This window comes from Pangasianodon hypophthalmus, chromosome 4, assembly GCF_027358585.1.
Source record: "Pangasianodon hypophthalmus isolate fPanHyp1 chromosome 4, fPanHyp1.pri, whole genome shotgun sequence".
Taxonomy (NCBI): Eukaryota; Metazoa; Chordata; class Actinopteri; order Siluriformes; family Pangasiidae; genus Pangasianodon; species Pangasianodon hypophthalmus.
In genome coordinates this window covers 10290583-10312814 of record NC_069713.1, presented here as the reverse complement: position 1 = coordinate 10312814, position 22232 = coordinate 10290583, and the positions used below count along the sequence as shown (strand labels likewise).

The following is a 22232-nucleotide window of genomic DNA, read 5'->3' as shown; positions in this document are numbered from 1 at the left end:
GTCTCAGAGCAGAGGGTCTGTCAGGACTAACATGTGCAGCTATCTCCTGCAATGCTGACACCATTACTTAAGAAAAAAAAAAAAAAAAAAAAGATAGGATACTTACTTTGTATTAAAAAAACTCATTTTGTTAGAAAATCTGTAATAATGAACAGATTGAACCTTCATGATTTCAACACATTCAAATAATTTTATTAATAATTACACTTCTATATGGAATCTCATCCCTAACCACATTTTCTCAAATCTAGGTGGTCATTAATTAATTAATTAATTAATTATTGGAATTACAACATTATGAAAATCCCTGTCAAATTATCCCCTTTTCATAAACAAACGCTATTGGCCTGCTCTGTCATTTTTTAGCATGATTTCACACCTCACTCATATCCCATCTGGAATAATAAGGACTTGTTATAGAAAAACAAATCGCTTTTCTTTGACAGTTGGTTTAGAAATTGTATTCTTTTTTTTTTTTTTTAGCTCAACTGTGCAATCAAAATGGATCAATCTGTAACTATTCTGAGTTTTTTTTAATTAAAACATGAAATTCCTGTAACTCCAAAAGAGTTTGTCATTGCAGCTGATGCAGTACTACAGGGAGTTTTGTCCTCTGACTCTTTCTTTTCCATCTGTGGATATCTGTGCATCACTTATAGGTAAAGAGTGTCTTTCTTCTAAATAAAAAAAAAAATAACAAGAAAATAAATTTTTTTTTTCAGGAATAATTGCCTCCATGCCTTATGTGATTTCATACTAGAATGGAATTGTAGATGATATTCCTTGGAAGAAGGAACAGTCCTTATCACACAAATTTCTTATAACTAATAAAGTGAAAGAAGGAACATATAAACTAATTCATAGGTTTTACCCTGACAAGGTCTCTCTTAAAATACTTAAAGAAGATATCAACAAAAATTGTCTTTTTGTTTGGATAAACCAGAAACTGGCGCTGGACCCACACTCAGAGATTCTGGTCTGACATTCCTGAATTTATTAGAATCCCAATTCTGTTTTTACTTAGAATTAGAGAAATGTCATTTTTGGTTTTCTGGAATATGAAAAAAGAAATGGCACCTTTTTCTTTATAACTCTTATATTTTTATTAGCGAAGTACCATATTCATAAATGTAACTTCTCAGAGTGCAATCCTCTCTTTCTGGTCTTCAGAGTGAGCTTTAAAGTTATTTTGAGTCTATTGCACAATCAGAAAAGTTAAAAGCAATAAGAACTTGCTTTGTACAAAGACTTGGGGATCAGTTGGGACTTATATTAGTGTCTGTGAATGACTTTATCTACTTCAAGTACTTTTAATTTATTTATTCTTTCCCTCTGTTCTCCTGACTTGTAGATATTGTGTTATTGTGCTCTTACCGGCATAATTAAAAAAAAAAAAAAATGAAAAGTCCTCCCTGGGAATTAGATTTTGTTTTTGAGCTGATACATTCATATGCAGAATATCTGAGTTATACAGAATTTAGTGATAAACATACTGAAATATCAGAAACAGATTTTGAAATGACTATTCAACCCACATATCTCCTAAAATTCTCCACTTAATAAAACCTATTCTCTTATAGTGTGTTTTACAGGTGCTTTTGACATTTCAGTAAACCAACTAGAATTTAATTCCTAGAACTTTCTTACTAACTCTTACTAGATACAGCTTAACTGTTAGCATGTTATTTTTTATTCAAATGTAATGTTTCCTACAGGCTATGAGTTCAGAGGTTGTGCTTACCAAATGATGTGTTTAAGTTGTTTTAGTCAGAAAAAAAAGGGTGACGTGAAAAAATTCTTTTTTAAATTTATTTTTTGGTATCATCAATGACAAGAAGTTTTAAGATTTCCTTTAATCTTACTGTCTTTTGAAGGTGTCATGTTCATATTGTTGGCCACTGTGAATTTTCATTATTGGCAATTAGGAAAGCCTACAATTCAAGTCTTTGGGCTGGAGGAGGAAACCAGAGTACCTGGAGGAAACCTCCAAAGTGGAGGACATGCAAACTCCATGCACAAGGTGCAAAGGTGGGGTTTGAGCCGCTAACCCCAGAGGTGTGAGGTAACCACTAAGCCACTGTGCCCCCTTATTAGTGACATGAATTTAAAAAGAAAGAGCTCACAGAACAGAGTTCCTGAGTTGTAACTACAACTGCGATTACCCAATCTGCATCCTTTGCTGTATTTGCACCAATGTTCCACATGCACACACATTTTTAAATGCTTTTTGTGCATCCAATTTTGAGACAGTTCAAAATAACTCATACACTGTATGCAAAAGTATATTAACTCTGTTAGGAAAGAGCGTCAATTACAGCAGCAAATTCTGCTTTAGTACCTGGAATGTTTTACTGATTTTCAAATCTGAATAGAAATGTAAAAAATTGGGAAACTGGATTGCTTCATTAGTAATTTTGATACTTTATAATGACAGAAGGCAAAGATTGGAGACCGTATTGGAGCCAGGGATATCACTGCCAAGTCCTCCTCAGGAGTGTGTATGAGTTCAGAGGTGGGAATTACGACTTGGTGTGTGTTCAAGTGGTTTTGATCAAGAAAAAAATAAATGGCACGCAAAATAGTGTTTTGTTTTTATTTATTTATTTTTGTATTATCAATGACAAAAAGTTAATTTTTTGCTTCCTGAAGGCAAATAAAGAACTGAACAGTTAACTCGAACACTTAATACTCGAATTTTACCGTCAGCTGTAGACGGCAAATTCATCTTAGAGAAACAGACTACAAATCCACAAATCAAAAATCAGATAAGAGCTGGTCAGAAAAGCTGATGAAGGATCACTGTATGATGATGAATAACAGACTGTGCTGTGCATAAAAAATGAGTCTCTACAGGATGCACCAACAAGGTAGATATATGGCAAGGACATGGACACTCTTTATTTAAGAACCCCAGCAACCCTGCTGAGATAGACAGATAGATATAGACAGACATCATTCAAACATATTTATTGATATTGACTTTGGCATTTACATTTCATTTACACAGAGACTAGGAAGCTTCACAAATATTAAAATGACAACATAAACTGGAAAAGTATCCTGCTAGTAAAACAGGTCAGGGTCTAAAAATAGCATTGAGATAAAACCTAGCAGAGAGTCGATGTGATCAACCAGCACTTTGCTGGGTCAGAAATTACAGAGAAAAAAAGCAACTCTAGTTCTTCTTGTTGCTAATTTGTATGCCAACAAATACCATTAAAATATACTTCAGGCAGGAAGGAAAAAATTGTGGACATCACACCCATATGTGGGCCTTCCAAGAACTGTTTCCACGAAGCTCAGATACCATACACAACAACACACCTTGCCCAGGCACAACCAGAGCACATTTGAGTGATAAAGCAAGTCCCTCTCATCACTTTTTTCAAGTAGTGGAATAAATGGTGGTGAGCATCACACCCATATGTAGGTCTTCTCCAAAATGTTCCCATAAAGTTTGAAGCACACAATTGTCTAGAATGTCTTCGTATGCTGTAACATTAAAATTTCCCTTCACTTGTACTAAGTGTCCCAAACGTGTTCCAGCATGACAATGCCCCTGTGCACAAAGCGAGCTCCATGACAACATTTTTGGGATGAAGTGGAACGCTGACTGCTCCACAGACCTTCTCACCTAACATCAGTGCCTGACCTCACTAATGCTCTTGTGGCTGAATGAACACAAATCCCCAAAGCCATGCTCCAAAATCTAGTGGAAAGCCTTCCCAGAAGAGTGGAGCTTATTATAGCAGCAAAGGAGGGATCAACTTTGGAAAGGGAAGTTCAACAAGCGCATATGGGTGCGATGGTCAGGTGTCCACAGACTTTTGGCTATATAGAGTATTTGACCTTGCTGTGACCTTGACCCTGATTGGATCAATTCCAAAATCTAATCAGTTCATCTGCTGGTTACAATGATGTTTCGTTATAAATCCTACAAACATTTAACCACTCGTTCTTGAGATATTGCACTAACAAGAATCTTGGAAACAACCCAAAAACGTAATGCTTCTACTCCCTAGTGGTGGAGGCATAAAAAAAATCTTAGGGAAAAAAAAGAGTTTTTTCTACAGAAACACAGGGTTTAAACTCAGAAATAAATGTCTGTAAATAAGGTTTAGTAGGTTTTGTAAGCATCATTTTTTGTCGTCTGGAATATCTTTATATTTTATACAGTCCTTTGTGGTGTGTGTACATTATATCTGATAATGTCTTCAGCCCTTCAGGATCCTTGCAGAACTAGGGGTTAGGACACAGCGCTCTCACTACTGTGGCCTGGGTTCAATTCCCTGCCAAGGAACCAACCCTAGTCACTGGGGTTGCATGCAACAGTGTGCTCTCAGTGCTGATCCCAAGCCGGGATAGATTTGGGGAGGGTCGTGTTAGGAAGGGCATCTGGTGTAAAAACTGTGCCAAATCAAATACGTGGACCAATGATCTGCTGTGGGGAGAGCTGAAAAAGAGGAACAACAACATCTTCTGTCTACTGTTTTTGTGATTGCGGTAGTCTACGAAAGGAAGCATGTCAGCACAGAAATAATAATTGGCTGCTACCCCAATAACTGCTATGTCCATATATGGTATAAACGTATCTTTCTAATAAGCATTTCTTTATTTTTTTGTTATTCTTTTGCACTACCTGTTATATCTGACACTTCTACTCTAGAACTGTGTACTGATCGGCGCTCCTGTCTCTTACTGTGCCTATTGTCCTGTTTTACTATTTATTGTACTGTCTTGTGCTGGTTGTTTATGTAGCACCGCGGTCCAGGAGGAACACTGTTTCGTTTCACTGCGTACTGGACTAGCTGTATGTGGTTGAAATGAAAATAAAGCCACTTGACTTGACTTGACATGAACTGCTGATATGATCGGATAATTTATGAAGTAACACAGACATTGTTTTATAATCATTATGATGAAATCTGCTGTCCGGGATGGAGCTCAATCCACTCCCTGTGATGCTCTGTGAGTAAATGTTCTCTTTGGGCCTTAATGAGAGTGAGCGGTGAGGTTTAAAGCTCATATGCAGTCTGATATCCTGAGTGATGAGGTTATTGTGATTAGGTCATTGGGCCTCATTCATCAATCTTTGAGTAAGGTTGTGTGAAAATGTTGTGTAAGCCAATCCAAGCTTAAAATTGATGCCAGATTCACAAAGGGTTATGAATGTTTAGTGATTTCTATTATTTCTATTTCTATTTTTTGTAAGTAGGAAATGTATTTTGAAAGTTTTAGTTCAAGTCATTTTTGTTTTTAGGATAGTCTGTGTGGATAGCTTTCATTTTTGTGGGTTGTGTAGAATCTAAAATCTACCATCTTCAGGATCTGTGTGTTATGTGAAGTGCACGACTGTCTGAGGCGGTGGAAAAACTTAAGACAATACTTTCAGAGATCATTTCTATAGTGTTTAACTGGAAAATGTGTTTTGAAAGTGTTATGTCTTGGAATGTATGATCAGAGGGATTTCTTTCAGTGAAATGAAAACCTTTTTATTTTGTGCTTTTTTGCTTTTTTTTGTTCATGTAGTATTGAAGTAGTGTAGGAGTGCATTTCATTTATGCTCTGTGAGTTCAACTCTGTAAGTATGACAGATGACTAAGGTCACATCAAAATGAACTGATCATGTGAGAAAGAACATTAAATTCCCACATGTATGAAGTTTATCTGTGAAATTTTATACTACTTATATACAGTCCTTAACAACTGTTTTAATTCTGTAATGTTTTTATTTGGGGCTGTTTTAAGTAGTAAGTGGCAAACATGGGTGTGCTTTTTAGTTTAATTAATTATTCATATGTGAAGTTCATGTGATGCTTCTGGTGTAATAGAACCAGTATAATAAAAGTGAAATTACTTTGCTTTAAAAGGAAGTGTGTGTGTGTGTGGTGTGTGTGTGCAGCTTCTTGACCCCACAATTGGCCTTACTGAGCTGGATATCAACGGATTCATGTGTAAATTGTTCACGTGAGCATTTTATTTAGGTCTAAATGAAACTGCAAGGTGTAAAATGATGTTTTTACAATTATGTTTAATGTTACAGTGTAGTCGAGTAAAAGTACAAGTATTGACTTTCAGTAAGACTCGACCTAAGTAAATCTTACAAAATAATACTTAAGCGTAGTATTTACGTATTTAAGTAGAATCTAAAATCTACCATTTTCAGGATCTGTGTGATATTTGATGTTTATGTAGTACAGGATGCTGAAGGTTTTTTTTTGTATGAGGAAGTGTTGTGTCTCTCTTACCATACTTATGAGGTCTGATGTGTTGATCTGTTCATGAATTCTTTTAGTAAGGAAGAGTGCATGATCAGAGTGATAGGTTGAAGTGTTCACTTATTTTTGCAATAGCTGGTTTGAAGTTGTGCTGTAAATGCTGTTTGTAGTTTTATGCATTTGGATAGGAGTATTAAAAAAAAAGTGTGATGTATTTCATTGATGTTCTGTGTGTAACTTCAAGCCCACATGTATGATGTTACATGCCCTTAACATGCAGTTAAACATAGTAAGTATAGTTTTTGTTTTTAGAATAGTCTATGTGGATAGCTGTTGATTTTAGTGTGTGTTATGTGTAGAAACTGAAAATCTACCGTCTTCAGGATCTGTGTGTTATTTTGGGTCGTTTACTGTCTGAGGAATTCAAAAGTTAAGACTATACTTTCAGGGATCATTTCTATAGTGTCTAACTAGGAAATGTGATTTGAAAGTGTTGTGTCTCTCTAACCACAATGATGAGTTTTGATGCACTCTTCTGAACATGAATCAGGTTTTGGCTAATGATTCTTTCATGAGCTTTAATCTTTGATGAATGTTCTCTATTTTTTATAGAGAGGGAGAGTGCATGATCTGAGTGGTTATTATGACTAAATAGTGTGAGTAAAAGTTTTACATATGATAATAAAAACATGCTCTTCATGTAAAACAACATGATATCCCTACAAGCCACATGTGTAAACTTAACAAGAGTCATGATTATTCACAATTGAAAATCCTGTGATGCTTTTGGTGTAATAGAACCTGTAAAGTGAAATTACTTTGCATTAAAAGGAAGTGTGTGTGTAAAATCTCGAGTCTAAAATCTACCATCTTCAGGATCTGTGTGATATTTGAAGTGCTCGACTGTCTGAGGAAGTGTGATGTTAAGACTATACTTTCAGGGATCATTTCTGTAGGGTCTAACTAGGAAATGTGATTTGAAGGTGTTGTGTCTCTCTAATCACAATGATGAGGTCTGATGTGCTCTTCTGACTATGTATCCGTTTGATGCTGATGATTCTTTCATGAGCTTTAGTCATTGTTGAATGTTCTTCACGTTTTAGAAAGTGTGAGAGGAAGAGCACATGATCAGAGTGTTTTTAAGTAAGTTGTTGCCAATAGAACTATACTATCTATACTCTTATTGCATGTTTTAAGCTGGTAATATTTTCTAAGCAGAAGATTGATTTTTAGTATAATGTGTTAACCAGCTATAAGAAATATTAAAAATGTGTGAGTGTGTTCATATATGTGAACAAATGTATCATGAGAAAAATCACTTCAGAAAGCTCGCACCAACAGCCTGAGGACCTGTACACCACAGCACACACACACCAACAAAAGGTCAAACAAATGCATCACCCTCAAGCTACTTCCTGATAACGCAAGATTTGTCTGACTCAGAAAATGGACATCAGCAAGAGGAAAGACTCTTTAAACTGGATCACGGCCTTTCATATGGATCTATGGATTGAAATCAGTTTAAGACTGAAGGAGTTTTTTTGGGTTTTTGGGTGGGAGGGTGGAGAGTCTGAGGGGTTTTAAAACATGTAAATATGCAAAACTGCTGCATTAAATGCATCTTCAAATTACTTTCACTTTTTCTATCTCTCTCTCTCTCACCCATGTGATGACCTAAAAAAAAGTTGCTACTTCTTCAACTAACGGTCCTAAAGCTGTGTATGTTCTTCTACCTGGCGTCTGATCGAGGAACTGCAGGATCCTTTAACTGCAGCAGTAACTCAGCCCTGTGGGTGCAAAGCATGATGGGAATGTTCATTCATTACTGTGAGAGTAAATCTATTTGTTTCTATAGTACTGGGTTAAGAAATATAGTTAATAAAAATTTTTTGTGTCTCTCTTACCATAATTGTGAGGTCTGATGTGTTCTTCTGTGAATGAACTGGTTTGAAGCTGGTAGCTTTTTCATGAGTTTTAATTGTTGGTGAATGTTTTTTGTTTCTTGTAGTGAGGAAGAGTGTATGATCAGAGTGATAGCTATAGATACAGTTAAATGTTAGATGGCTGAAGTGTTCACTTATTTTTGCAGTAGCTGGTTCAAAGTTGTGCTGTAAATGTTTTTTGTAGTTTTATGTATTTTGATATGGGTATTATCAAAAAAAAAGTGTGATGTATTTCATTGATCTTCTGTGTGTGACTTCAAGCCCACATGTATGATGTTACATGCACTTAACATGCAGTTAAACATAGTAAGTATAGATTTTGTTTTTAGAATAGTCTATGTGGATAGCTGTTGATTTTAGTGTGTGTTATGTGTAGAATCTGAAAATCTACCGTCTTCAGGATGTGTGTGTTATTTTGGGTCGTTTACTGTCTGAGGAGTTCAAAAGTTAAGATTGTACTTTCAGGGATCATTTCTATAGTGTCTAACTAGGAAATGTGATTTGAAAGTGTTGTGTCTCTCTAACCACAATGATGAGTTTTGATGCACTCTTCTGAACATGAATCAGGTTTTAGCTAATGATTCTTTCATGAGCTCTAACCTTTGATGAATGTTCTCTATTTTTTATAGAGAGGAAGAGTGCATGATCTGAGTGGTAATTATGGCTAAAGCTTGCCCAAATACTGGAAGTGGTTTTGTTTTGAATGTTGTTAGTTGTTTTTATGTTGTATGTGTGTCTTTTTTTCTATGTAGTGTCATGATAGTGTGTGTATGTGTTCTGTGAGTAAACTCAAGTCTACAAGTATGATATGTGATTAAGATCACTTGAAAATGAGAAGCTGTGTGTGAGAAATAAAATCAGCTTCTTAGCATGCAGTTAAACATAGTAAGTGTTGTTTTTGTGTGTAGAGTGTGTTATGTGTATTAACCATTGATGAATGTTCTCTATTTTTTATAGAGAGGGAGAGTGCATGATCTGAGTGGTTATTGTGACTAAATAGTGTGAGTGAAAGTTTTACATATGAGAATAAAAACATGCACTTCATGTAAAACAACATGAAATCCCTACAAGCCACATGTGTAAACTTCACAAGAGTCATGATTATTCACAATTGAAAATCATGTGAGGCTTTTGGTGTAATAGAACCTGTAAAGTGAAATTACTTTGCATTAAAAGGAAGTGTGTGTAAAATCTCGAGTCTAAAATCTACCATCTTCAGGATCTGTGTGATTTTTGAAGTGCTCGACTGTCTGAGGAAGTGTGATGTTAAGACTATACTTTCAGGGATCATTTCTGTAGGGTCTAACTAGGAAATGTGATTTGAAGGTGTTGTGTCTCTCTAATCACAATGATGAGGTCTGATGTGCTCTTCTGAGTATGTATCCGTTTGATGCTGATGATTCTTTCATGAGCTTTAGTCATTGTTGAATGTTTTTCACTTTTTAGAAAGTGTGAGAGGAAGAGCACATGATCAGAGTGTTTTTAAGTAAGTTGTTAACAATAGAGCTATACTATCTATACTCTTATTGCATGTTTTAAGCTGGTAATGTTTTCTAAGCAGAAGATTGATTTTTAGTGTAATGTGTTAACCAGCTATAAGAAATATTAAAAATGTGTGAGTGTGTTCATATATGTGAACAAATGTATCATGAGAAAAATCACTTCAGAAAGCTCACACCAACAGCCTGAGGACCTGTACACCACAGCACACACACACCAACAAAAGGTCAAACAAATGCATCACCCTCAAGCTACTTCCTGATAACGCAAGATTTGTCTGACTCAGAAAATGGACATCAGCAAGAGGAAAGACTCTTTAAACTGGATCACGGCCTTTCATATGGATCTATGGATTGAAATCAGTTTAAGACTGAAGGAGTTTTTGGGTTTTTGGGTGGGAGGGTGGAGAGTCTGAGGGGTTTTAAAACATGCAAATATGCAAAACTGCTGCATTAAATGCATCTTCAAATTACTTTCACTTTTCTCTCTCTCTCTCTCTCACCCATGTAATGACCTAAAAAAAAAGTTGCTACTTCTTCAACTAACGGTCCTAAAGCTGTGTATGTTCTTCTACCTGGCGTCTGATCGAGGAACTGCAGGATCCTTTAACTGCAGCAGTAACTCAGCCCTGTGGGTGCAAAGCATGATGAGTTCATTCATTACTGTGAGAGTAAATCTATGCTTTCAGCATTTGTTTCTATAGTACTGGGTTAAGAAATATAGTTAAGAAATTTTTTTGTGTCTCTCTTACCATAATTGTGAGGTCTGATGTGTTCTTCTGTGAATCAACTGGTTTGAAGCTGGTAGCTTTTGAAGAGTTTTAATTGTTGGTGAATGTTTTTTGTTTCTTGTAGTGAGGAAGAGTGTATGATCAGAGTGATAGCTATAGATACAGTTAAATGTTAGATGGCTGAAGTGTTCACTTATTTTTGCAGTAGCTGGTTCAAAGTTGTGCTGTAAATGTTTTTTGTAGTTTTATGTATTATGATATGGGTATTATCAAAAAAAAGTGTGATGTATTTCGTTGATGTTCTGTGTGTGACTTCAAGCCCACATGTATGATGTTGCATGCACTTAACATGCAGTTAAACATAGTAAGTATAGTTTTTGTTTTTAGAATAGTCTATGTGGATAGCTGTTGATTTTAGAGTGTGTTATGTGTAGAATCTAAAAATCTACCGTCTTCAGGATCTGTGTGTTATTTTGGGTCGTTTACTGTCTGAGGAACTCAAAAGTTAAGACTATACTTTCAGGGATCATTTCTATAGTGTCTAACTAGGAAATGTGATTTGAAAGTGTTGTGTCTCTCTAACCACAATGATGAGTTTTGATGCTCTCTTCTGAACATGAATCAGGTTTTAGCTAATGATTCTTTCATGAGCTTTAACCATTGATGAATGTTCTCTATTTTTTTATAGAGAGGAAGTGTGCATGATCTGAGTGGTTATTATGACTAAAACTTGCCCAAAAACTGGAAGTGGTTTTGTCTTGAATGTTGTTGTTTTTTTTGTGTGTGTTTGATTTTCTTCTGTGCAATATTGAAAGAGTATGTGTATGTGTTCTGTGAGTGAACTCAAGTCTACAAGTATGATATGTGATTAAGATCACTTGAAAATGAGAAGCCGTGTGTGAGAAATAAAACCAGCTTCTTAGCATGCAGTTAAACATAGTAAGTATTGTTTTTGTGTGTAGAGTGTGTTATGTGTATTAACCATTGATGAATGTTTCCTACTTCTTATGAAGTGTTGGTGGGAGAGAGAATGATCAGAGGGATTATTAAAGAGAGCTAAGATGCCTTAAATATTAATTGTTATAGTGTGAGTTTTCTTGTCAGTGTGTTTTGTGCTTTCATGCTTTTTGTCATGCAGTGTTGAAGTAGTGTAAGAGAGTTTCATATGTGTTCTGTGAGTGAGTTTGAGTCTGCAAGTATGATATGTGAAGCTCACATGAAACTGAATGAATCATGTGAGAAGCCATGTGTGAGAAATAAAATCACATCCCCCACATGTGTAAAGTTTATCTGTGAAAATAAATAATGTGGGGGAAAACTTGAAAATTTTACATGTGAAAATAAAAACATGCACTTCATGTAAAACAACATGTCGAAAAGCCACATGTGTAAACTTCATGTGATGCTTCTGGTGTAATAGAACCGACCAGTGAAATTACTTTGCATTAAAAGGAAGTGTGTGTGTGTGTGTGTGTGTGTGTGTCTGCGCGCAGAGCTTCATGATCCCACAATTGGCCTTATTGAGCTGGATATGAACAGATTTATGTGTAAATTGTTCACGTGAGCATTTTATTTAGGTCTAAATGGAACTGCAAGGTGTAAAATGATGTTTTTACAATTATGTTTAATGTTACAGTGTAGCTGAGTAAAAGTACAAGTATTGACTTTCAGTAAGACTCGACCTAAGTAAATCTTACAAAATAATACTTAAGCGTAGTATTTACCTATTTAAGTAGAATCTAAAATCTACCATCTTCAGGATCTGTGTGATATTTGTAGTGCTCGACTGTCTGAGGAAGTGTAAGGTTAAGAGTGTATTTTCAGCGATTATTTCTATAGTTTGTGTGTCCTGTAGAGAAAACAAGGTTGAACAAAAAGGATGCCATCATAGTAGTAAGGGTGACTACAGCGATGATAAAGTCCAGGATTTTAGTTGACTGTTTTTCACAAAAAGACAGAAAATCTGATAACATTTGAAAGAATTTGGTGCTATAGAGGAGCGTTGTGGTGTTGTCTTGTTGATGAATTTGCAGATACCTTGTCCTAAAAACATGATGTAGGTTCCTTTTTTGGAACATTATTTATTTATCTATTTATTGGTGTTATGCTTTGAACAATCATAGTAAATGTTCTTATTTAAAAAAAACAAAAAAAACAATTCTCTCTCTCCGCCTGCCAAGATTCAAGATTCAAGTAGATTTATTAGCATTTATTGGCCTAAAGCTGTGTATGTTCTTCTACCTGGCGTTTGATAGAGGAAGTAACTGAGCCCTGTGGGCACAAAGCATGATGGGGATGTTCATTCATTTGTATAAAAAGCAATTTTCTGCTTTTATTCAAAATGAATTCATGTCATTTTTGTTTTTTGGATAGTCTGTGTGGATAGCTGTTCACTTGCATGTGTGTTATATGTAGAACCAAAAACCCGCCATATTCAGGATCTGTGTGTTATTTGAAGTGCTCGAGTGTCTGCGGAAGGAAGAGGTTGAATCTGTAATTCTCTCAGTTGTTTTTGTAGAATCTGATTTGGAAGTGTAATTGAAGACTATTGTCTTTCTCTAATAATGATTGTGTGGTCTGATGTGTTTTTCTTTGTATGAATTGTCTTGAAGCTGGTGATTTTTTTTATGAGTTTTAAACATTGAAGAATGTTCTTTGTTTTTTATAGAGAGGAATTGTGTATGATTAGAGATAAAGCTATAGGTGCAATTAAATGTTAGATGGCTGAAGTGTTCACTTATTTTTGTAGTAGATGCTTTTTGTCATTTTATGTATTTTGATACAGATATTATAAAAAAAAAAGTGTGATGTATTTCATTGATCTTCTGTGTATGACTTCAAGCCTACATGTATGATGTTACATGCACTTGTATGTAGTATGTTTCATGATTATTTATTATATTGTTATTCTTTTGCACTATCTGTTATACAGTCAGGTCCATAAATATTGGGACATTGACACAATTCTAACATTTTTGGCTCTATACACCACCACAATGGATTTCAAATGAAACGAACAAGATGTGCTTTAACTGCAGACTGTCAGCTTTAATTTGAGGGTATTTACACCCAAATCAGGTGAACGGTGTAGGAATTACAACAGTTTGCATATGTGCCTCCCACTTGTTAAGGGACCAAAAGTAATGGGACAGAATAATAATCATAAATCAAACTTTCACTTTTTAATACTTGGTTGCAAATCCTTTGCAGTCAATTACAGCCCGAAGTCTGGAACGCATAGACATCACCAGACGCTGGGTTTCATCCCTGGTGATGCTCTGCCAGGCCTCTACTGCAACTGTCTTCAGTTCCTGCTTGTTCTTGGGGCATTTTCCCTTCAGTTTTGTCTTCAGCAAGTGAAATGCATGCATGATTCAGGTCAGGTGATTGACTTGGCCAATGCATAACAGTCCACTTTTTTCCCTTCAAAAACTCTTTGGTTGCTTTTGCAGTATGCTTTGGGTCATTGTCCATCTGCACTGTGAAGCGCCGTCCAATGAGTTCTGAAGCATTTGGCTGAATATGAGCAGATAATATTGCCCGAAACACTTCAGAATTCATCCTGCTGCTTTTGTCAGCAGTCACATCATCAAGAAATACAAGAGAACCAGTTCCATTGGCAGCCATACATGCCCACACCATGACACTACCACCACCATGCTTCACTGATGAGGTGGTATGCTTAGGATCATGAGCAGTTCCGTTCCTTCTCCATACTCTTCTCTTCCCATCACTCTGGTAGAAGTTGATCTTGGTCTCATCTGTCCATAGGATGTTGTTCCAGAACTGTGAAGGCTTTTTTAGATGTCGTTTGGCAAACTCTAAACAGGCCTTCCTGTTTTTGAGGCTCACCAATGGTTTACATCTTGTGGTGAACCCTCTGTATTCACTCTGGTGAAGTCTTCTCTTGATTGTTGACTTTGACACACATATACCTACCTCCTGGAGAGTGTTCTTGATCTGGCCAACTGTTGTGAAGGGTGTTTTCTTCACCATGGAAAGAATTCTTCGGTCATCCACCACAGTTGTTTTCCGTGGTCTTCCGGGTCTTTTGGTGTTGCTGAGCTCACCCGTGCGTTCCTTCTTTTTAAGAAAGTTCCAAACAGTTGTTTTGGCCACGCCTAATGTTTTTGCTATCTCTCTGATGGGTTGGTTTTGTTTTTTTCAGCCTAATGATGGCTTGCTTCACTGATAGTGACAGCTCTTTGGATCTCATCTTGAGAGTTGACAGCAACAGATTCCAAATGCAAATAGCACACTTGAAATGAGCTCTGGACCTTTTATCTGCTCATTGTAATTGGGATAATGAGGGAATAACACACACCTGGCCATGGAACAGCTGAGAAGCCAATTGTCCCATCACTTTTGGTCCCTTAACAAGTGGGAGGCACATATGCGAACTGTTGTAATTCCTACAGCGTTCACCTGATTTGGATGTAAATACCCTCAAATTAAAGCTGACAGTCTGCAGTTAAAGCACATCTTGTTCGTTTCATTTGAAATCCATTGTGGTGGTGTATAGAGCCAAAAATGTTAGAATTGTGTCAATGTCCCAATATTTATGGACCTGACTGTATCTGACACTTCCACACTAGAACTGTGTACTGGTTGGCACTGCACTGTCTCTTACTGTACATTTTGCAATTTTCTGCTTTTATTCAAAATGGATTCATGTCATTTTTGATGTTTGGATAGTCTGTGTAGATAGCTGTTCATTTGCATGTGTGTTATGTGTAGAATCAAAAACCCACCACATTCAGTATCTGTGTGTCATTTGAAGTGCTCGAGTGTCTGAGGAAGTGTGAGAATAAAACTATGCTTTTGGCATGTGTTTCTGTAGTACTGGGTTAAGAAATATAGTTAATAAAATTTTTTCTTTAGTGTTTGTCTTACCATAATTGTAAGGTCTGATGTGTCCTTCTGTGAATGAACTAGTTTGAAGCTGTTAGCTTTTTCGTGAGTTTTAAATGTTGATGAATATTCTTTGTTTTTTATGGTGAGTAAGAGTATATGGTCTAAGTGATAGATATAGCTGCAATTAAATGTTAGATGGCTGAAGTGTTCACTTATTTCTGCAGTAGCTGGTTCAAAGTTGTGCTCAAAGTATGAGTATTATCAAAAAAAAGTGTGATATATTTCATTGATCTTCTGTGTGTGACTTCAAGCCCACATGTATGATGTTACATGCACTTAACATGCAGTTAAACATAAGTATTTTTCATGATTATTTATTATATTGTTATTCTTTTGCACTATCTGTTACATCTGACACTTCCACACTAGAAATGTGTACTGGTCGGTGTCACACTGTCTCTTATTGTGTATGTATTTTGATATGGGTATTATCAAAAAAAAACAAAAAACAAAAAACAAGTGTGATGTATTTCATTGATCTTCTGTGTGTGACTTCAAGCCCACAAGCCCTATCTAGAGTCTAAAATCCACCATCTTCAGGATCTGTGTGATGTTTGTAGTGCACGACTGTCTGAGGAAGTGTGAGGTTAAGACTATACTTTCAGGGATCATTTTTATAGTTTCTGACTAGGAAATGTGATTTGAAGGTGTTGTGTCTCCCTAATCACAATGATGAGTTTTGATGTGCTCTTCTGAACATGAATCAGATTCAAGCTGTTGTTTCTTTAATGAGCTTTAATCCTTGAAGAATGTTCTTCACTTTTTGAAAAGTGTGAGAGGAAAAGCACATGATCAGAGTGATTTTAAATAAGCTGTTAACAATAGAACAGCTCTGTCTATAGTCTTATGATGTGTTTAAAACTGGTAATGTTTTTATTTGGGGTATTGCAAGCGGTAAGTGCCATATTGATTTTTAGTGTAATGTGTTAACCAGCTACACGAAACATTAAATAAAAATGTGTGATTGTGATCATATATGCACATGAATGCATCATGAGAAAAATGATGCATACAAAATAAAACTATTTGCCCTATATGTGTAGCATTTCCACGTGAAAATAAAATAAATATGGGGTCACATAAAAAGAATCATTAAAATGTTACATGAAAGGAAATTAATCATATGACAAAATCGCATGAAAATGAATGGATAATGTGAGAAAATCACGTGGAATTGAATGGATCACATGGGAGGGAATTACATGAAAAAAAAAATCAGGTGAGAAGATCACATGAAAATCAATCAAGGAAAAAAAATCATGTTAAAATCAGCACACGTGCTATGTGTGAAACGACATGTGAAGTGTCTGAAAACCACACGTATAAACTTCACACCAGTTGGGATTATTTCCATGTGAAGGTCAACACAGTAGAGCTGAAAACCAGAAAACGAGAAGAAAGTGAGAAACAGCAGTGAATGAGTGAATGTGGTGATGCAGGAGAGTGAAGAGCCAGTGTGCAGTACAGGAGCTACAGGTGGAGAACAGCTCACACACATGCAGCACGGAGAGATCACATCAGATCAGCCAAGATTTTCTGACACTTCAGAAACCTGAGGACAGAAACAGCCTGAGGACCTGTACACCACAGCACACACACACCAACAAAAGGTCAAACAAATGCATCACCCTCAAGCTACTTCCCGATAACGCAACATTTGTTAAATCAGCACAACATGCGGAAAAAAACGTAAAGTGATCTCACCAAGCAGAAGACTGAGACTCAGAAAATGGACATCAGCAAGAGGAAAGACTCTTTAAACTGGATCACGGCCTTTCATATGGATCTATGGACTGAAATCAGTTTAAGACTGAAGGAGTTTTGGAGTTTTTGGGTGGGAGGGTGGAGAGTCTGAGGGCTTTTAAAACATGTAAATATGCAAAACTGATGCATTAAAGGCATCTTCAAATGTAACAAAAAGTCTCTCTCTACATACTTTAACTTTTTGTCTCTCTCTCTCTCTTCCATGTGACGACCTAGAAAAAAGTTGCTACTTCTTCAACTAATGGTCCTAAAGCTGTGTATGTTCTTCTACCTGGAGTCTGATCGAGGAACTGCAGGATCCTTTAACTGCAGCAGTAACTCAGTCCTGTGGGTGCAAAGCATGATGGGAATGTTCATTGATTCCTATAAAAAGCAATTTTCTGCTTTTATTCAAAATGAATTCATGTGATTTTTGATGTTTGGATAGTCTGTGTAGATAGCTGTTCACTTGCATGTGTGTTATATGTAGAATCAAAAACCCGCCACATTCAGGATCTGTATGTTATCTGAAGTCTGAGGAAGTATGTGAGAGTAAAACAATGTTTTCAGAGTATGTTTCTGTGGTCCTGGATTAAGAAATGTGTTTAAAAAATTGTTGTGTTTCTTTTGCCATGCTTGTGATGTCTGTTGTGTTCTTCTGTGCATGAACTGGTTTGATGCTGTCGATTCTTTCATCAGTTGTAATTATTGGTGAATGTTCTTTGTTTTTTTATAGTGAGGAAGAGTGCATGATCAGAGTGAGAGCTATAGCTATAATCAAATGTTAGATGGCTGAAGCGTTCACTTATTTTGCAGTAGCTGGTTCAAAGTTGTGCTATAAATGCTTTTTGTAGTTTTATATTTTTTGATATGGGTATTATCAAAAAAAAAAAGATTTTGATGTATTTCACTGATGTTCTGTGTGTGACTTCAAGCCCACATGTATGATGTTGCATGCACTTAGCATGCAGTTAAACATAGTAAGTATAGATTTAGTTTTTAGAATAGCCTATGTGGATAGCTGTTGATTTTAGTGTGTGTTATGTGTAGAATCTAAAAATCTACCGTCTTCAGGATGTGTGTGTTATTTTGGGTCGTTTACTGTCTGAGGAGTTCAAAAGTTAAGATTGTATTTTCAGGGATCATTTCTATAGTGTCTAACTAGGAAATGTGATTTGAAAGTGTTGTGTCTCTCTAACCACAATGATGAGTTTTGATGCTCTCTTCTGAACATGAATCAGGTTTTAGCTAATGATTCTTTCATGAGCTTTAACCTTTGATGAATGTTCTCTGTTTTTTTTATAGAGAGGAAGAGTGCATGATCTGAGTGGTTATGAAGACTTGAAAAATTTCACATGTGCAAATAAAAACGTTCTCTTCATGTAAAATGATGTGAAAAAGCTGCATGTGTAAGCTTCACAAGTTATGATTATTCACGTGTGAAGTTCATGTGATGCTTCTGATGAAATAGAACCTGTAAAGTGCAATTACTTTGCATTAAAAGGAAGTGTGTGTGTGCAGCTTCTTGACCCAGCACTGAACTTTATCAAGCTGGATCTGAACGGATTTATGCGTAAATTGTTCACGTGAGCATTTTATTTAGGTCTTAATGAAACTGCAAGGTGTAAAATGATGTTTTTACAATTATGTTTAATGTCACAGTGTAGTTGAGTAAAAGTACAAGTATTGACTTTCAGTAAGACTCGACCTAAGTAAATCTTACAAAATAATACTTAAGCGTAGTATTTACCTATTTAAGTAGAATCTAAAATCTACCATCTTCAGGATCTGTGTGATATTTGTAGTGCTCGACTGTCTGAGGAAGCGTGAGGTTAAGATTATACTTTCAGAGATCATGTCTATAGTTTCTAGCTAGGAAATATGATGTGGAAGTGTTGCGTCTCTCTAATCACAATGATGAGTTTTGATGTACTCTTCTGAACATGAATCAGGTTTTGGCTAATGATTCTTTCATGAGTTTTAGTCATTGAAGGATGTTTCTCATTTCTTAGGAAAGATGAGAGGAAGAGTATATGATCTGAGTGATTATTACTTGCTGACAAATGATGGACTTATACTACTTACTATGTAGTTTCACAACTGTTTTAAATCTGTGATGTCTTTATCAGGGGCTATTCTAAGTTGTAAGTGGTAGATATGGGTGTGCTTTTTAGTGTAAGTTGCATGAACAGTAAAAAAAATAAAATAGTCAAGTCATGCGAATGTAGTCATACATGAGAATGAATGCATCATGGGAAAGATCATGCATACAAAACAAAACTACCTGCTCTGTATGTGTAAAGTTTGCATGTGAAAATGAAATAAATTTGGGGTCACTTAAAAAGAATCATTAAAATATGATATGAAAAGAAATTAATCACGTGAGAAAATCAAGTGAAAATGAATCATGGAAGTAGAGCTGAGGACAGGAAAAAGAGAAGAAAGTGAAGAAAGTGAGAAACAGCAGTGAATGAGTGAATGTGGTGATGCAGGAGAGTGAAGAGCCAGTGTGCAGTACAGGAGCTACAGGTGGAGAACAGCTCACACACATGCAGCACGGAGAGATCACATCAGATCAGCCAAGATTTTCTGACACTTCAGAAACCTGAGGACAGAAACAGCCTGAGGACCTGTACACCACAGCACACACACACCAACAAAAGGTCAAACAAATGCATCACCCTCAAGCTTCTTCCCGATAACGCAAGATTTGTTAATCAGCACAACACGCTGAAAAAAACGAAAAGTGATCTCACCAAGCAGAAGACTGAGACTCAGAAAATGGACATCAGCAAGAGGAAAGACTCTTTAAACTGGATCACGGCCTTTCATATGGATCTATGGATTGAAATCAGTTTAAGACTGAAGGAGTTTTTGGGGTTTTGGGTGGGAGGGTGGAGAGTCTGAGGGGTTTTAAAACATGTAAATATGCAAAACTGCTGCATTAAAGGCATCTTCAAATGTAACAAAAAGTCTCTCTCTACATACTTTCTCTCTCTCTCTTCCATGTGATGACCTAGAAAAAGTTGATACTTCTTCAACTAACGGTCCTAAAGCTGTGTATGTTCTTCTACCTGGTATTTGATTGAGGAACTGCAGGATCCTTTAACTGCAGCAGTAACTCAGTCCTGTGGGTGCAAAGCATGATGGGAATGTTCATTCATTCATATAAAAAGCAATGTTCTGCTTTTATTCAAAATGAAGTCATATCATTTTTGATGTTTGGATAGTCTGTGTAGATAGCTGTTCACTTGCATGTGTGTTATATGTAGAATCAAAAACCTGCCACATTCAGGATCTGTGTGTTATTTGAAGTGCTCGAGTGTCTGAGGAAGTGTGAGAGAGAGGTTAAACTTTTGGGTTTTGTTTCTGTGGTACTAGTTTAAGAAATATAGCTAAAAAAATTGTTGTGTTTCTTTGGCTGTCGTTGTGATGTTTGATGTGCTCTTCTGTGTATAAGCTGGTGGCTCTTTTATGAGTTTTAGATGTTGTTGAATGTTCTTTGAATGGACATCAGAAAGAGGAAAGACTCTTTAAACTGGATCATGGCCTTTCATATGGATCTATGGATTGAAATCAGTTTAAGACTGAAGGAGTTTTTGTAGCAAAATAAAACTACCTGCTCTATATGTGTAAAGTTTCCATGTGAAAACAAAATAAATATGGGGTCACTTAAAAAGAATCAGTAAAATGTTACATGAAAGGAAATTAATCATGTGATTAAGTTAAAAACTCCTTCAGTTTTAAACTGATTTCAATCCATAGATCCATATGAAAGGCTGTGATCCAGTAACATGCTACAAAAAACGAAAAGTGCTCTCACCAAGCAGAAGACTGAGACTCAGAAAATGGACATCAACAAGAGGAAAGACTCTTTAAAGTGGATCACGGCCTTTCATATGGATCTATGGATTGAAATCAGTTTAAGACTGAAGGAGTTTTTGAGTTTTTGAGTTTTGGGTTTTTGGGTTTTTGGGTTTTTGGGTTTTTGGGTGGGAGGGTGGAGAGTCTGAGGGGTTTTAAAACATGTAAATATGCAAAACTGATGCATTAAAGGCATCTTCAAATGTAACAAAAAGTCTCTCTCTACATACTTTCTCAGTCAGTTGAAGTTTAGGTCAGTTTAGGTTCTAAAGCAAAACCCGCCACATTCAGGATCTGTGTGTTATTTGAAGTCTGAGGAAGTGTGTGAGAGTAAAACAGTGCTTTCAGAGGTTGTTTCTGTAGTACTGGGTTAAGAAATGTGTTTAAAAAATTGTTGTGTTTTTTTTTTTACCATACTTGTGATGTCTGATGTGTTTTTTGTGCATTAAATGGTTTGAAGCTGGTGATTCTTTCATCAGTTTTAGTTATTGACGAATGTTCTTTGTTTCTTATAATGAGAAAGAGTGCATGATCTGAGTGGTTATGAAAACTTGAAAAATTTCGTAGCTATAATCAAATGTTAGATGGCTGAAGTGTTCACTTATTTTGCAGTAGCTGGTTCAAAGTTGTACTGTAAATGCTTTTTGTAGTTTTATGCTTTTTGATATGGGTATTATCAAAAAAAAAGTGATGTATTTCATTGATGTTCTGTGTGTAACTTCAAGCCCACATGTATGATGTTACATGCACTTAACATGCAGTTAAACATAGTAAGTATATTTTTTGTTTTTAGAATAGTCTATGTGGATAGCTGTTGATTTTAGTGTGTATGATGTGTAGAATCTGAAAATCTACCGTCTTCAGGATTTGTGTGTTATTTTGGGTCGTTTACTGTCTGAGGCACTCAAAAGTTAAGATTATACTTTCAGGGATCATTTCTATAGTGTCTAACTAGGAAATGTGATTTGAAAGTGTTGTGTCTCTCTAATCACAATGATGAATTTTGATGCACTCTTCTGAACATGAATCAGGTTTTAGCTAATGATTCTTTCATGAGCTTTAACCATTGAGGAATGTTCTCTGTGTTTTTATAGAGAGGAAGAGTACATGATCTGAGTGGTTATGAAAACTTGAAAAATTTTGCATGTGAAAATAAAAACTTATTCTTCATGTAGAACAATATGTGAAAAAGCCACATGTGTAAGCTTCACATGAGTCATGATTATTCACATGTGAAGTTCATGTGATGCTTCTGGTGTAATAGAACCGTTAAAGTGAAATTACTTTGCCTTAAAAGGAAGTGTGTTTGTGTGTGTGTGC

At 36.0% G+C, this 22232-nt stretch overlaps 10 non-coding genes and 1 pseudogene across 10 annotated transcripts; all 11 read left to right on the top strand.

Moving 5' to 3' along the window:
• The first annotated feature begins 5376 nt into the window (after positions 1-5376).
• LOC128318246 (uncharacterized) lies at positions 5377-5480 on the top strand (annotated as a pseudogene).
• A 1170-nt stretch (positions 5481-6650) lies between these two features.
• Positions 6651-6857, top strand: LOC113540706 (small nucleolar RNA U3). The gene has a single exon (XR_003404080.3). It is a non-coding gene; the product is annotated as a small nucleolar RNA U3 (small nucleolar RNA).
• Positions 6858-7143: 286 nt separating this feature from the next.
• LOC113540715 (small nucleolar RNA U3) lies at positions 7144-7356 on the top strand. Its single transcript, XR_003404089.3, has one exon. It is a non-coding gene; the product is annotated as a small nucleolar RNA U3 (small nucleolar RNA).
• Positions 7357-8610: 1254 nt separating this feature from the next.
• Positions 8611-8817, top strand: LOC128318235 (small nucleolar RNA U3). The gene has a single exon (XR_008301712.1). It is a non-coding gene; the product is annotated as a small nucleolar RNA U3 (small nucleolar RNA).
• Positions 8818-9429: 612 nt separating this feature from the next.
• Positions 9430-9642, top strand: LOC128318232 (small nucleolar RNA U3). The gene has a single exon (XR_008301708.1). It is a non-coding gene; the product is annotated as a small nucleolar RNA U3 (small nucleolar RNA).
• A 1256-nt stretch (positions 9643-10898) lies between these two features.
• On the top strand, positions 10899-11106 carry LOC113540710 (small nucleolar RNA U3). Its single transcript, XR_003404084.3, has one exon. It is a non-coding gene; the product is annotated as a small nucleolar RNA U3 (small nucleolar RNA).
• A 4788-nt stretch (positions 11107-15894) lies between these two features.
• Positions 15895-16107, top strand: LOC128318257 (small nucleolar RNA U3). Its single transcript, XR_008301731.1, has one exon. It is a non-coding gene; the product is annotated as a small nucleolar RNA U3 (small nucleolar RNA).
• Positions 16108-18171: 2064 nt separating this feature from the next.
• Positions 18172-18380, top strand: LOC128318253 (small nucleolar RNA U3). The gene has a single exon (XR_008301727.1). It is a non-coding gene; the product is annotated as a small nucleolar RNA U3 (small nucleolar RNA).
• Positions 18381-18882: 502 nt separating this feature from the next.
• LOC128318262 (small nucleolar RNA U3) lies at positions 18883-19095 on the top strand. The gene has a single exon (XR_008301736.1). It is a non-coding gene; the product is annotated as a small nucleolar RNA U3 (small nucleolar RNA).
• A 2149-nt stretch (positions 19096-21244) lies between these two features.
• Positions 21245-21454, top strand: LOC128318245 (small nucleolar RNA U3). Its single transcript, XR_008301720.1, has one exon. It is a non-coding gene; the product is annotated as a small nucleolar RNA U3 (small nucleolar RNA).
• A 371-nt stretch (positions 21455-21825) lies between these two features.
• Positions 21826-22033, top strand: LOC117597223 (small nucleolar RNA U3). The gene has a single exon (XR_004578129.2). It is a non-coding gene; the product is annotated as a small nucleolar RNA U3 (small nucleolar RNA).
• Positions 22034-22232: the final 199 nt, after the last annotated feature.